This window comes from Hevea brasiliensis, chromosome 5, assembly GCF_030052815.1.
Source record: "Hevea brasiliensis isolate MT/VB/25A 57/8 chromosome 5, ASM3005281v1, whole genome shotgun sequence".
Classification (NCBI taxonomy): Eukaryota; Viridiplantae; Streptophyta; class Magnoliopsida; order Malpighiales; family Euphorbiaceae; genus Hevea; species Hevea brasiliensis.
The window spans coordinates 91,753,053-91,767,210 of record NC_079497.1 but is presented as its reverse complement, the minus strand read 5'-3'; positions in this window follow the sequence as shown (position 1 = coordinate 91,767,210).

The following is a 14,158-nucleotide window of genomic DNA, read 5'->3' as shown; positions in this document are numbered from 1 at the left end:
TGAAGGGAGCCGGTGTGTTTTCTAAGATTGATCTCAGATCAGGGTATCATCAGCTAAGGGTTAAGGATGCAGATGTGCCTAAAACTACATTTAGAACCCGGTATGGGCATTATGAATTCCTGGTGATGCCATTTGGGTTAACAAACGCTCCAGCAGCATTCATGGACCTTATGAACCGTATCTTCCATCCATACTTAGATCGGTTCGTTGTGGTCTTCATTGATGACATCCTGGTGTATTCCAAGGATAAAGCAGAACATGATGAGCATTTGAGAATTATTCTGCAGACTTTAAAAGAGAAAAAATTGTATGCTAAATTGTCCAAGTGTGAGTTCTGGTTGAATGAGATTGCATTCCTTGGACATGTAGTATCAGCTGAAGGGATTAGAGTGGATCCCAAGAAGATTGAAGCAGTGATGGAATGGAAGCCTCCCAGAAATACAACTGAGATCATAAGTTTCTTGGGGTTAGCTGGATATTATAGAAGATTTGTAAAGGGATTTTCCCTGATAGCTGCTCCAATGACCAAATTACTACACAAGAATATGAAATTTGACTGGAATGACAAGTGTCAAGCCAGTTTTGAGAGGCTGAAGGCTATGTTGACAGAGGCACCAGTGTTAACATAGCCAATGTCTGGAAAAGACTTTGTAGTCTACAGTGATGCCTCACACAATGGGTTAGGGTGTGTACTCATGCAAGATGGGAAAGTGGTCGCATATGCTTCCAGGCAGTTAAGGCCACATGAAAAGAATTACCCTACTCATGATTTAGAGTTAGCAGCAATTATCTTCGCATTGAAGATATGGAGGCATTACTTGTATGGAGAAAAATGCTACATATACACAGACCATAAGAGTTTGAAGTATCTGCCAACCCAGAAGGAACTTAATTTGAGACAGAGGCGATGGATTGAATTCCTGAAAGATTATGATTGTGTGATTGACTACCACCCTGGGAAGGCAAATGTAGTCGCTGATGCTTTAAGCAGAAAATCTATTGTAGCATTAAGATCTCTGAATGCCCAACTATACTTAACTCATGATGGAGTTATTTTGGCTGAGTTGCAAGTGAAGCCGAATCTGTTACAATAGATACAGGATGGGCAGAAGATAGATGGGAAATTAATGGCTGTTATGGGCAAAATCACTGAGGGGAAGGAAACTGAATATGAAGTGAAAGAAAATGGGTGGCTGTACTATAAAGAAAGAGTGTGTGTTTCAGATGATAAAGAATTGAAAACCAGTATTCTGAAAGAAGCACATAACAGTGTGTATGCTATGCACCCAGGAAGCACAAAAATGTACCATGACCTGAAACTCCGATACTGGTGGCCAGGTGTGAAGAAGGACATAGTTGACTATGTAACTAAATGCTTGACATGTCAGCAAGTCAAAGCAGAACATCAAGTTCCATCAGGTTTGTTACAGCCCATAAACATACCTGAATGGAAATGGGACCGAGTCACTATGGACTTTGTCAGTGGTCTACCTCTCACTCAGAAGAAGCATGATGCAATATGGGTGATTATGGATAGGTTAACCAAATCAGCACATTTTCTACCAATCAGAACTGACTACTCATTAAAAAAGCTAGCAGAATTGTACATCAGTGAGATAGTTAGACTACATGGAATTCCACTTTCCATTATATCTGATAGAGACCCGAGGTTTACATCTAGATTTTGGAAGAAATTACAAGAATCCTTGGGCACACAACTCCATTTTAGTATGGCTTTTCATCCTCAGACAGATGGACAGTCAGAAAGAATAATCCAGGTAAATTTTGAAACTCATTGAGTTATTGTAAACAATAATTAAATTGATAATGATAATAATAACCGAACATATGTGATAGGTCCTTGAGGATATGCTGAGAAGTTGTGTTATTGAGTTTGAAGGAAGTTGGGACAGATACCTTCCACTGGCAGAATTTGCATATAATAATAGCTATCAAGCTAGCATATAAATGGCACCTTATGAAGCACTGTATGGGAAAAAATGCAGAACACTTGTATGTTGGACTGAATTGGGTGAAGATAAGCTAGTGGGGCCAGACTTGATAAAACAGACAGGGGAAAAGGTGAAACTGATAAAGGCCAATTTGAAAGTTGCCTCAGACCAACAGAAATCTTATGCTGACTTGAAAAGAAAGGACATTGAATATGAAGTTGGCGAGAAAGTATTTCTCAGAGTATCACCGTGGAAGAAAGTGTTGAGATTCGGGAAAAAGGGAAAATTAAGCCCTAGGTTCATTGGCCCATATGAAGTTATTGAACGTGTGGGACCAGTAGCCTACAGATTAGCCTTACCACCTGAGCTGGACAAGATACATAATGTGTTCCATGTCTCGATGCTTAAAAGATACAGATCAGATCCTTCACATGTCATTTCAGCAGAAGAAATTGTGGTACAACCTGACCTGACATATGAAGAAGAACCAATTAAAATCTTGGCACAAGAGGTAAAAGAGCTCAGAAACAAGACAATTCCACTCGTGAAAATCCTATGGAGACACCACAACACGGAAGAGGCAACATGGGAGAGCGAGGAGACAATGAGATAATAGTTCCTTCAACCCTTCACATCAGGTAAATTTTGAGGACGAAATTTTTATTTAGAGGAGAAGAGTTGTAACATCCCCATTGCACGTGTTCTGTACGTTCTATTGCTCCAGTAGTCAAATAACAGTCCAGGCAAGTCAGGATGTCTAGAACTACACTTCGGTGATAGTGAACAGACATATAATGATGAAATAAATAAAAAGAAAATACAAGAAAAATCAAACAAAAATGAAAGAGAGAAAATGATGCTAAGTTAAACGAGCCAGCACCGCAGCGATGGGTGACTGCACTGGAAAGGCTGTTGACGACCCCAAGACCACGGGGAACCCTCTGAATCTAATTTTGAGACATAAATAAAGATTTATTGAAATGTAATTGACACTAGAAATATCAAAGAAAAATTAGTAAATTAGTATAAAGAAAAATGAAAAATCGAGAAACAGACAAAAATCGGTGTTACCGAAAAATCAATAATATAACCCGAAGTGGGATATTTTGGTCATTTGACACCTAGTGTTGCCTTTTGACCTCAATGTTCATTAAGAATAAATGATATTGCACTTAGGAAATGTCATGAAAAAAATTAAAATGGGATACAATATGTAAATAGTAAAAGAATGGTGCAAAATGAGCAAATAAGGAAACTTTAACTAATTAAATATTAAAATGAGCTTAGTGCTCCACTAACTTGAATATTGGGACACTAAAATATGCTTTGGGACAGCAGATTGCACTCATTATCATCTTCATCTTCAACCTTTAAAGTTTTGGATGAATTGAACTTCCATGGAAGTCTACCATGGCCAAACTCCCTCCATCACCATGCACCATTGATCAAGCCCTCCTTTCTACTTAGTTCCTTCATTAAAGCTTGCCTACTCACCTTGGGGAAGATATTGGCAACAAGAAAAACAAGATTTGGTGAAGTTTGAAGGAAGCTCACAAGTGGTAAGTGTCCAAAACCTCTCCCTTGCTTTAGTAAACCTTGTGTTTAGGTTGAGGTGAGTATTTTGGTGAAGAGAAATGAAAGAAATAGTGAGAAATGGACTTGTCCATTTTTGGCAGCCATGAACCTTTGTTGAGCTTGAGTTATTTTTACTTCTAATGAATGGAAATGAAGGTTAATTAATTCAAATGAAAGTTGTAGTAAGTTTGTATCTAAGTATGTGCATGTAGTGTTTGAATTAAGGGTGTGAAATGGAACTTTGATACCTTGAGCAAACTGCCATGTTTGGCAGCCCCTAATAGCATGAATTTGTGTGTGAACATGTAGTTATTAATGATATATGCTAATGTTAAATTGTGGGCAGCAAGTGTAAGTTACATTGAAGTATGATTATGTTGAAGTGTATGTGTAATATTGATATTGAGATATGTTGAATTTTGGTGGAAGTGAGTGTTGAACTTAATGGTGAATTGTGTGCATTGAGCACTTGAATATTCTACCCAAAAGTGTTGCTGGAATTGTGTACAATATAGATATGGAAGTGTTATTGATTGAATATTGAAGTAATGAGGAGGAGAAGGAATACCAAATTGGAAGTGTATGTGCTTTGTGCAGGTTGTGTATTGAAGGCAGTACCTAAATTAGGCCATAAGTGCCAAACTATGAACCCAATTGGTATGAGGCCAATGGGGGGTGAAACTAGACACCAAATAGGCCAACTTTCATGCAGAAATGTTGCCAAAATTCTGCCTAGAAACTAACCTTAAAAATGACCAAATCCGAATTAGCAACCTTGCAACCCATATTTTTGACCATATGAACAGTAGTCCTTGGGATGACAATAACTCACTCAAAACAGGTCCAATTGACCTGAAATTTTTACCATGGTTAGTTTAGACATAGATCTACAATTCTTATGAAGACACCAAACCATAAATGGCCAGAACCAAGTCAAATGGCTTGCAAAAATTCGGGTACAAAAACTGCCGAACCAAAAGTGACCTAAAATTGATCAAATTTTGCACTAAAGGTGCAATCTGCCCAGCTTTAGTAAATTGACCATATCTTGGTCTATACAACTCAGAATGACCTGAAATTTTTCCCCGCATGCAATAAGACATAGAGCTACAATTTTGCTTCTTTGACCAGAAGCTAAAAACCAAGGGAAATTAGACTTTAAGCTAGACCAATCTAGCACACAAAAAAATTGAGAATTTGACATTTTGCATACAATGATGCTTGAAGCATTTTGGCAATGAATGCCAACTTGTAAAAATGGTAAATTGCACTATATTGGCAGCAGATTGAGATATAAATTGTGACATATTGATGCTAGAAACAACTGAAGGAACGGAAGCGTGAAAAACACAAGATTATACCATTGAATTCAAAAATTTTCACCTAGGGTCACATGCACCATGCAAGATTTATTTTTATCTATTTGATTTCAATGATAAACAACATATTAAAACTCTTTTAATATGTTTTTGGATCTGTATTTTCCATTTAAGATTTTAAAATTAATCAGATTAATTTTAGAACCCTAGATTAAATCAAGAACGATTACACTAACCTCTTGATGCACTCGTAGTCTGCGCCTTTGAGATTCGTCTTCAGGACACCAAATGTTGTCCCTCTAGCTTGTCCACACCAAGAACACCTATGGCAGCCCTTGAACAGCCTCTAAAGCTTTTTCTATTAATTAGAAATTCAAGTTCTGCCTTTTAAGAGATTAGAGATGTAAACAGGACACTAGAAACAATTTCTAGTGTTCTTAATTCAAGAGATTGATGGCTAATCTCTTTGAATTGATGAGAGATGAAGAGAAATAGCTGGAGAGGCTCAAAGTGGCGTGACAAATGAGAGGAGAGGCTGCTGGTTATTTTTTCTTTTCATAACCACACTTAAATAGCTAGGTTAACACATTAAACCCTAGCCACATGTCACCTTTTGATTAGCTCTAGGTTTAAGTGACCCAATCACATTGTGCCAAGTGTCAAACCTATATTTAATCTTGATTTTAATCATCTTACATGATTAAAAAAAAAACAATTGGCAAGCTTATGTGTAATCCCATGTGTCACCATCTCATGGTGCCACGTGTCACACTGTGAAATGACCAAAATGCCCCTGTGTCTTAATTTTGAGTTCTTAACCCAAAATAATTATTTTCTTCTTCTAATTAATTTATATCAAATATAAATTAATTAATTAATCTCTATTAATTAATTTCTCATCAATTAAATTCATATTTAAACACTTTAAATATAAATTTAATTTATATTATACATCCAATAATCTAGATTTGGTTTCAAGTCATGCTAGGGACTTTGTAATCTAATTGCAAACCAAACCTATTTAATTAATCAATTAAACTCTTTAATTAATTAATTAAATCATATTTAAATAGGTGATAACTTGTGTATGTGTATAACTTACTAGGCTCATCACTAATTGGCAATGAGACATGATATCAACTCTTAATATCATTAGAACTCTTTCTTACCATAAATGATTTCTCTAAATCATTTTATGAACCTCATAGACCATGGTTAACACCTAGCATAGCATGCCATGGCCACCCAATTAGTAATAAGGTTTACCTTAAATGAACCTATAATCATATGTTACCATGCACTAGAATCTCTCTGTTACAAAATCCCAACTCAAGCTGGAGTCATGGTTTATGTCAAACTCCATTTGCTATGAATATTATGTTCTCTTTTAATTCCAGTTCTTGATTAAAAGATTTTCTCATCAGAAACTCTTTTCTGAATAAATCTATCTGTCCTGGGCAGGAACTTGAAACATCAAGAACAATTAAATGAACATAGGATTTTATCTCTATTTACTTAGAGGAACAGATTCCATCTTGATCAACACCTACCTCCATATATAACTAGTAGGAGCCAACACATGCCCATATACCCATACATAGTACAAGTATGAAAACAGTATCAAACTCAAACTACCTATATACAAGATAACTGTTCTATCTCAGGTCTAAAGATTATATGCACTGATATGATTTATGACAAAACATTGACAAGAGTAAACTCCATGTGCTTGTCATAAATGTCACTGGTTCGGCCTACTTATCATTTATAAGTGCCTATCATGTTTGTTATATGGCATGAGACTCACCATTCCATCTTATTTATATCTCATATAAATAACTTGGGAACAAACATGAATACAATCTTTCTGGATAAGTCATGTCCTTATTATGAAGTATCCTCGATTGTGAACCTATTTATGATACTTTGTGCTAGAAATATTGTCACTCATATTCTTAACAACTTAAGAATAATATTTCTAACAAAATATCAATGGACCTTTTCTATTACACATAAATATATTATATAAACAGAAAAGTGGAAATGCCATTTATTAATAAAATATGTACAAGATACATACTAAATGATATGCTCTAGGGCATACTACTAACAACAACTTATCCATATTACCTAAAAAGGTCAACATATGCATTGACTTGTGAAATATATAATAGTTAGTAAACTCCAAAAATTGAAGAATTAAATAATTAATTAATAATGTGCCCTAGTTTGCCTAGTTGACTAGTATGGATAGGTTGGCATGCCAATAGGATTCTAACAGCTGTTCTGTAAATGGCTTTATGCCATACTGTGTTTTTACGGCTTATTATGCCGCACTGTGACTTTAATAGCCTACGGCTATACATATTGTGTATTTATTTTTGGCTTATCGCCACATTGACTATATGGCTTTTTAGCCACGCTATTTGCACACCGGGAGATACTTTGTGACCGATGGTGTGACGGCTCGAGGTACTAGGTACCCAGTGCCAGTATATCCGTTTATCCAGTCTGTTCAGTATATAGGCTACACGGGCAGTAATTCAAGTACTATTAAATTCAAATACCTAAATCCAGTCTACTGACATACAGCACCACCAAAAATTTGTAAACACTTTATTTACTTTATTTTAGTGTATATTTCTTTATATTTGGCACCACTAAGAGCGCGTTGCTTTTGTAACGCGTAGGTATTGGAGATACAGCTGGGGAGCCCAGCAGACCTACGACCGAGTGAGACATCAGATCTGCACAGGAGTCCAGAGTCATCTGCACTGCATTGCATACATGGTAGGACTTAGGATATCTTGTATTTTGTACTTTTGTTGTATATTTGAAATTCAGCCATGTATTTTCTAATGTTATGAAAACTCTAAAGTTTGTAATATTTTGTACATATTAAATGACATGGAGATTTTCTATATATATTTAAATTATTATGGACTGTATTATGGAACTGTTTAATGACTGTAAAAGTCTATTGACTTTACTGAGAAATAGAAGCGTGAAATATTTGAGATTTTGATATCATCATTTTAAATTGATTTCAACAAGTTTGAATGAGACGATTTGTCCTAAATATAGACGGCACCTTGCCAAATTTTTATTACCAATCTTGAAACACTGATTTTATCAAAGTATGACAATAGTATCAGCATGATATGAATATTACATAAAAGACTTCTTAAAATCAATTTGAGTTCAAGAAATGAAATAATCACAGACTAGGTGTTCCGGCACGCCGTGTAGCACGCCTTGCTCAGCTATACTGTAGACGGGTGAGGGGTGTTACATGATTCATTAATAAGAACTCTTAGCTAACAAATCAAAGTCCCATCATCGGTATAATCGACTGTCAATCCTTATCTATATTAATTCCTTTTGACAAAGTATTAGCATATTTGATACGCACATACATTTATTACTCACAGATTTCCTGAAAATCCGGCAGAGTTTTCCTTAAAAATAGGATATTTTCTAATTTTCAGTAAAACTCAACTTGCAAAAAAATTGTCATCTTGGCCTGCACATCTATTCACACATCTCATTTCTCAACACAAACAGAATATATAATAAAAAAAAGTTTTACTAGCAAAGTCCTAAATCCTAAGTTAGGTATCAAGTAAAGAATAATTAAATATTTATAGTATGCTAATTAAAGTACTACCATTCCTGTATGAGTTAATTAAATCAAAATTAAGATCGATATATGTTTAAAAAATTAAGATCGATATTTATGTAGAATGATTCTAAAAATAAGAAATTATTAAAAGGTAAAATTTAAAATCAATTTTTGAAGGATAGTGGGTATGGGTTAATGGAAATTTTCCCAAAACAAAATAAAAAAGAAATGCTTTAAATTAAAATTTAGGGAAAGGTTCAAGGAAGAACTCTCCCTTAAACCAAAAATAGGAGAATGTTATATTTAATAAAATTTTGGCCCGAGAATAGAAGAAAGGGTATGCTTAGAAAAAAATTTTATATGGGTTTAAGGAAGGACACTCCCTTGAACCAAAGAAAATAAGAGAAAGTTATATTTTAATAAATTAAAACTTTAGTAAGGTTCAAGGAAGGATTTCCCTTGAACCCAAGAACATGAAAAGGTTGTGTGCTTTTTTTTTTTTTAATCTAAATTTAGGGAGGGTTCAAGGAAGGACTCTTCCTTGAACCCAAGAGCATAAAAAGAGTATATAAAAATAGAATTTTGGGAAGGGTTCAAGGAAGAACTCTCCCTTAAACCCAATAGCATAAAAAAGGTATAATAAATAGGATTTTGGGAAGAGTTCAAGGAAGTACTCTCCTTGAGCATAAAAGAGTATAAAAAGGAAAATAGGATTTTAAGGGTTCAAGCAAGGACTCTTCCTTGAAACTAAGACCATAAAAGTGTATGCTTTAATAAATTAAACTTTTGGAAGGGTTTAAGGAAGAACAATCCCTTGAGCATAAAAGAGTATAAAAATGTTTTTCCTTGTTAAATAAATCTTAGGAAAGGTTCAAAGAATGACTCTCTTTTGACCTTTTCTTCTCTTTCCCTCCTCATTTTTTTATATCTTTTGTTAAATCCTTGTATTATATTTTTGCATAAATGAATAAAAATTCAAAATTAATGAAATCATAAACATCATTCACATGCTGTAGAATGTCATAAAAAAGGTTTTAACTAATACATTAGATGTTGTTTTCATCCAAAGGCTCTTTAAATATACCAAACCATTACAAGGTTCTCAAAAAGAAGAACACCTTATTATATGTATTGTAAAACACAACTATCACCCCACAATCTTAACCAAGCTTGTTTACAAGAAAACACCTGCATATAGAAACATATAATCTGCTTTAATCAATCACTTTATTATCCTTTGATATCCCTCAACATCTCACCCATAATACTAATTTTTAAATTAAACAAGACATTAACAACAATGCTACCACACCAACAATTTTCTTCACAATAAAGTATAAACTATAGTATCAAAAAGAGGTTTCAACTCACCAATAGTATAACAAAATGCATAAGAAATCCTTTTTGAGAAAAAGCAACAAAATTAGTTACACCCCAAACAAAACCAAGAGATAAAAGACAATTTCATTAGACATTTTCACCCAATAACTAAAAACTAATTACAACTAAATAATATATTATATTATAAATAACATTAAGAGACATTAATGAAAGTATATGACATGATTAACTTAGAATCCATTCGATTTTAAACCACAACAAACTAGAGCAATTTGAATCAACAAGAGAAAAAATAAGGGCATAATAGATTAAGGCATGAAAAATGCAAATCCTCCAAAATGTTCAAAATAGAGAAATCAATACCCATCAATAATAATGAGAGAATGGTTATTTAACAAAATTATTCATACATCATTTATCACAACAACAGCTGTTTTTTTTTTTTTTTTTAAAATAAAGACAATAGATTAATGAAGAAAGCTCCACCTTATGGTAAATAACTTCGAGAAGGGAAATAGGTCGAGCTATTAATCTATAAATTAGTGTCTGGGCAACGCAAGGGCTGTGCTGCTATGTACGAAGAGATTCTATGAGGTTGCTGAATCTAATATTGGCATGTAAATAAATCAAGAGAAATGGATCTTCTCTGCGTATGCTTATACAGGGACTATTATGGGCATGTATGGATTCATCTTCGAAGAAATGATTGTGAGGCTAGGTCTGTGAAGGCTGAGTTGTGCTTGACAGGTGTTACGATAGAGGGTGGCCTAAAAGAGAATGCAGTTCTAGCTGTTTAGTGGAAAAAATGGATGTATTGATGAAAAATGATTTTGGTTTCAGGCTATGTGAATAAGGAGATGAGATGCTAATGGGTTTGTATAGTGAGGTATTGGTTTTGTGAGAAGAGAGGAGGTTCAAATGGTTAAAAGTTTCATTTCAGAGACTAAGTGCCAAGAGCTAGGGAGCTTCAATTATGGGTAAAAGCTTTAAAAGACCATTTTTCTCTTTCTCTCTCTCTCTCTCTCTCTCTCTCTCTCTCTCTCTCTCTTTTCTTTTCTAAACTATTCTTCCCTAATTCCCCACCTCCCCTTAGAGAAAAAACTTATGAATTTATAGGAAGCTAAAACCCTAAAATATAGGGTTAAGATTTTAAGAAAGAAATAGAGGGTTGGGATTAAAAGGTACTAAAGTTTTGATTCATTTATTTTTAATTTTTTAAATCTAATGATCCAAAATTAAAGAGAGAAAGAATTAAGGGCTAAGATTAAATTGATGACTATTTTGTTGTATTTACTTTGATCCAAAGGTTAAGAATTATCCTTACAAAAAGTAGGGGCCAAGATTATATTGTACATTTTATTTTTATTTATTTAACTAATTTTTATCCAATGGTGGAAAATTTGTCCCCACAAAAAGAGATTAAGGGCTAAAATTAAAGAGTATTAATTTTGTCATTTTTCTCTTTTTAACAAACTCTTCATCTAATGGTCTAAAATTAATTCCCTAAATATTTAATGGCTGTCATTAAGGGACTATTTTGTTTTATTAGTTTTTGATCTAAGGGTTTAGATTTATCTTTACAAAAATGAAGGGCTTGGATTAAAGTGTACAAAATGCTTCATTAATCTAAGGGTGGATATTAAACCCTAAGAAAAATTAAAGATTGGGATTAAAAGGTATCAAATTTGTTTTTATTCTCCTAAATCTAATGGCTAAGAAATAAAGTTCAAATAAAATTAAGAGTATGTATTAAAAGCAACAATTTTACTCTTTTTCTTCAATTTTTTCTAAAAATAAAAAATTATAAATCCAATGCAAGAAATTAAATCTTCATAAAAATGATGTTCAAAACTTTTTCATTATTATTATTAAGTTACAAACTAGAATTAAAATGAAAGTGGAATTCCATTAAAAAGACAAACTTAAATAAGCTAGAGAATTAAAATCAAAATTAAAACTAAAGTCAAAATATAAAATAAAATTGAAAATTAAATTAGAATTAAAGTAATAGTGAAAATAACAACCCAATTAATAAAATTGCATTTTTGTGCATATATTTCTTCTATTAATTTAGTTTTTTATTTATTATTATTTTTAAAAATTTTTTATAGGCCTAGACAAAAGATAGTGTCTAAAAAAAAGTTTTTATTGGCCTAGACAAAATATGGTGCCTATAGTTGCCCTTTTTTGCATGTTTTCTATTAGAGGAAAAGAGAAAAGAAATTTTGAGTTTCCTCCAAATTAGAAACATGTAAAGACATAGACTCATATTTTAGACGAGTGAAACCTAAAATTATGTCAAATTCAAGAACATTTGAAATGCAAAAGTTAATAGGTTGAAATTTAAAAAGAAAATGTGACTCACACTTGATATATGAAATAAGCTTGAGAGGTTGATGAACAGGAAAACAAATTGCTTTGATAAACATGAAAGTGAATTACAGAAAATTAAATCAATATAGACCTTAAGTCTAGAGGTTGATAGCATAAAAATTAAGTTGTAGAAAATATAATCAACATGGGCCTTGAGTCCACAGGTTGATAGCATAAGATTAAATTGAAAAAATAAAATCAATGTGGGCGTCGAGTTCAAAGGTTGATTGCATGACAAGTAAGTTACAAAAATTAAAATCAACATTAGCCTTGAGTCTAGAGGTTAATAATAGAAAAAGTAAATTGCAAAAAAGAAAATTAACATGGGCCTTGGGTCTAGAGGTTGATAATATGAAAATTAAATTACAGAAATTAAAATCAACAAGAGCCTTGAGCCCAGAGATTAATAACAAAAAAAGTAAATTGTAAAAATAAAATTAAAAAAAAAGTAAATTGTAAATGGTCATTTTAGGTTATTTTTAGGTCACTTTTGGTTCGGCCAGTTTTTGGACCCGAACTTGTGCAAGCTATTTGGCTTGGTTTTGTCATTTTTGGGCTTTGGCGTCTTCATAAGAATTTTAGATATATGTCTCAACTATTCATGGTAAAAATTTCACGTCAATTGGACCTATTTTAAGTGAGTTATGGCCAAAACACTAATTGCTGCCCAAATGGTCAATTTTCAGGCTTTCAATGCACTAATCCGAATTTGGTCATTTTTTAAGTCATCTTCCAAGCAGAATTTTGGTAAGCTTCCTTCATGAAAGTTGGCACTTTTTGTGCCTAGTTTCACCTCCAACTGGTCTCATACCAATTGGAGCCACACTCTTAAGGTTCTAAGCCAAAACATACACTGCCCTGCAACATACTTTTCATCACATACCAAAGGACACATTCAACACTTACCAAGTCACTTCCTTCATGCCATTTCTATTTTGTACCATAACATAAACACATTTAGCAACTCATTTTTGGTCATTTTGGCAGCTTATAACCACACTCAATATGCACATTATAGTCCAGAATTTTCTAAGTCCAATTTACAAACAATTTAACCACGTGACAAGCTCATTTACATGTCCAAAATCAAACCTTAATACACATATACATGCTGCCATAACAAGCACCATAATTCAACAATATAATTCCATAAACCAAAATATGAAACAACACATTTTGGTTCACACTTCAAGTTTGCCGAATTGTACATCCCTTTCAATTAACTTCCAAGCTTTCAAAATCAAGTGTACTATCACATACATCTAATATACATTATCCAATTTATTCCTACACACATAAATACTTACATCAATACTTTAATCTACCATTTACATGCAAGGATAAACTGCCCTTATTGAAGTTCCATGGCTGCCAAAAATATACCTCTCCCTTAACTCATCAAATTTCAAAAATCCTTCCACAATTCAACTACCCATAACATCCATACAAAGTTTAATGAAACAATAATTAGAGATACATACTTACCACTTTTGAAACTCTTCAAAACCTTCACTAAACTTCTTAAAATTGCTATCTAAGTCTTCCTTGTGATGTGGGGAGCAAGGTTAATGAAGGAACTTAGGGGAAAAATGGCTTAAACAAGCTTACATGAAGCTTGGGACAATTCGGCCATGGAGGAATTCCTTTCTTCCATTTTCAGCTGGTTTTTGCAATGTTGAAGAAGATGAGTTTCTGTCTACAATATGCTGATTACATGTCCACTTAAGTGGAGTTAGTGGACCACTAATAAAAGTTTAATATTTGTTTAATCAAAGTTTTCACATTCCCACACTTAACTCCCATCTTTTGCTATTTAAATTATGTACCACCAATTAAATTTTTCATGACATTTTTCAAGTATAATATCATTTATTTTTAATAGAAATTTAGGTCAAAAGACAACTTGGGGTGTCAAATGATCACAATGCCCCTGTTCGGGTTGTATTCACGATTTTTCGGTAACACCGAGTTTTATC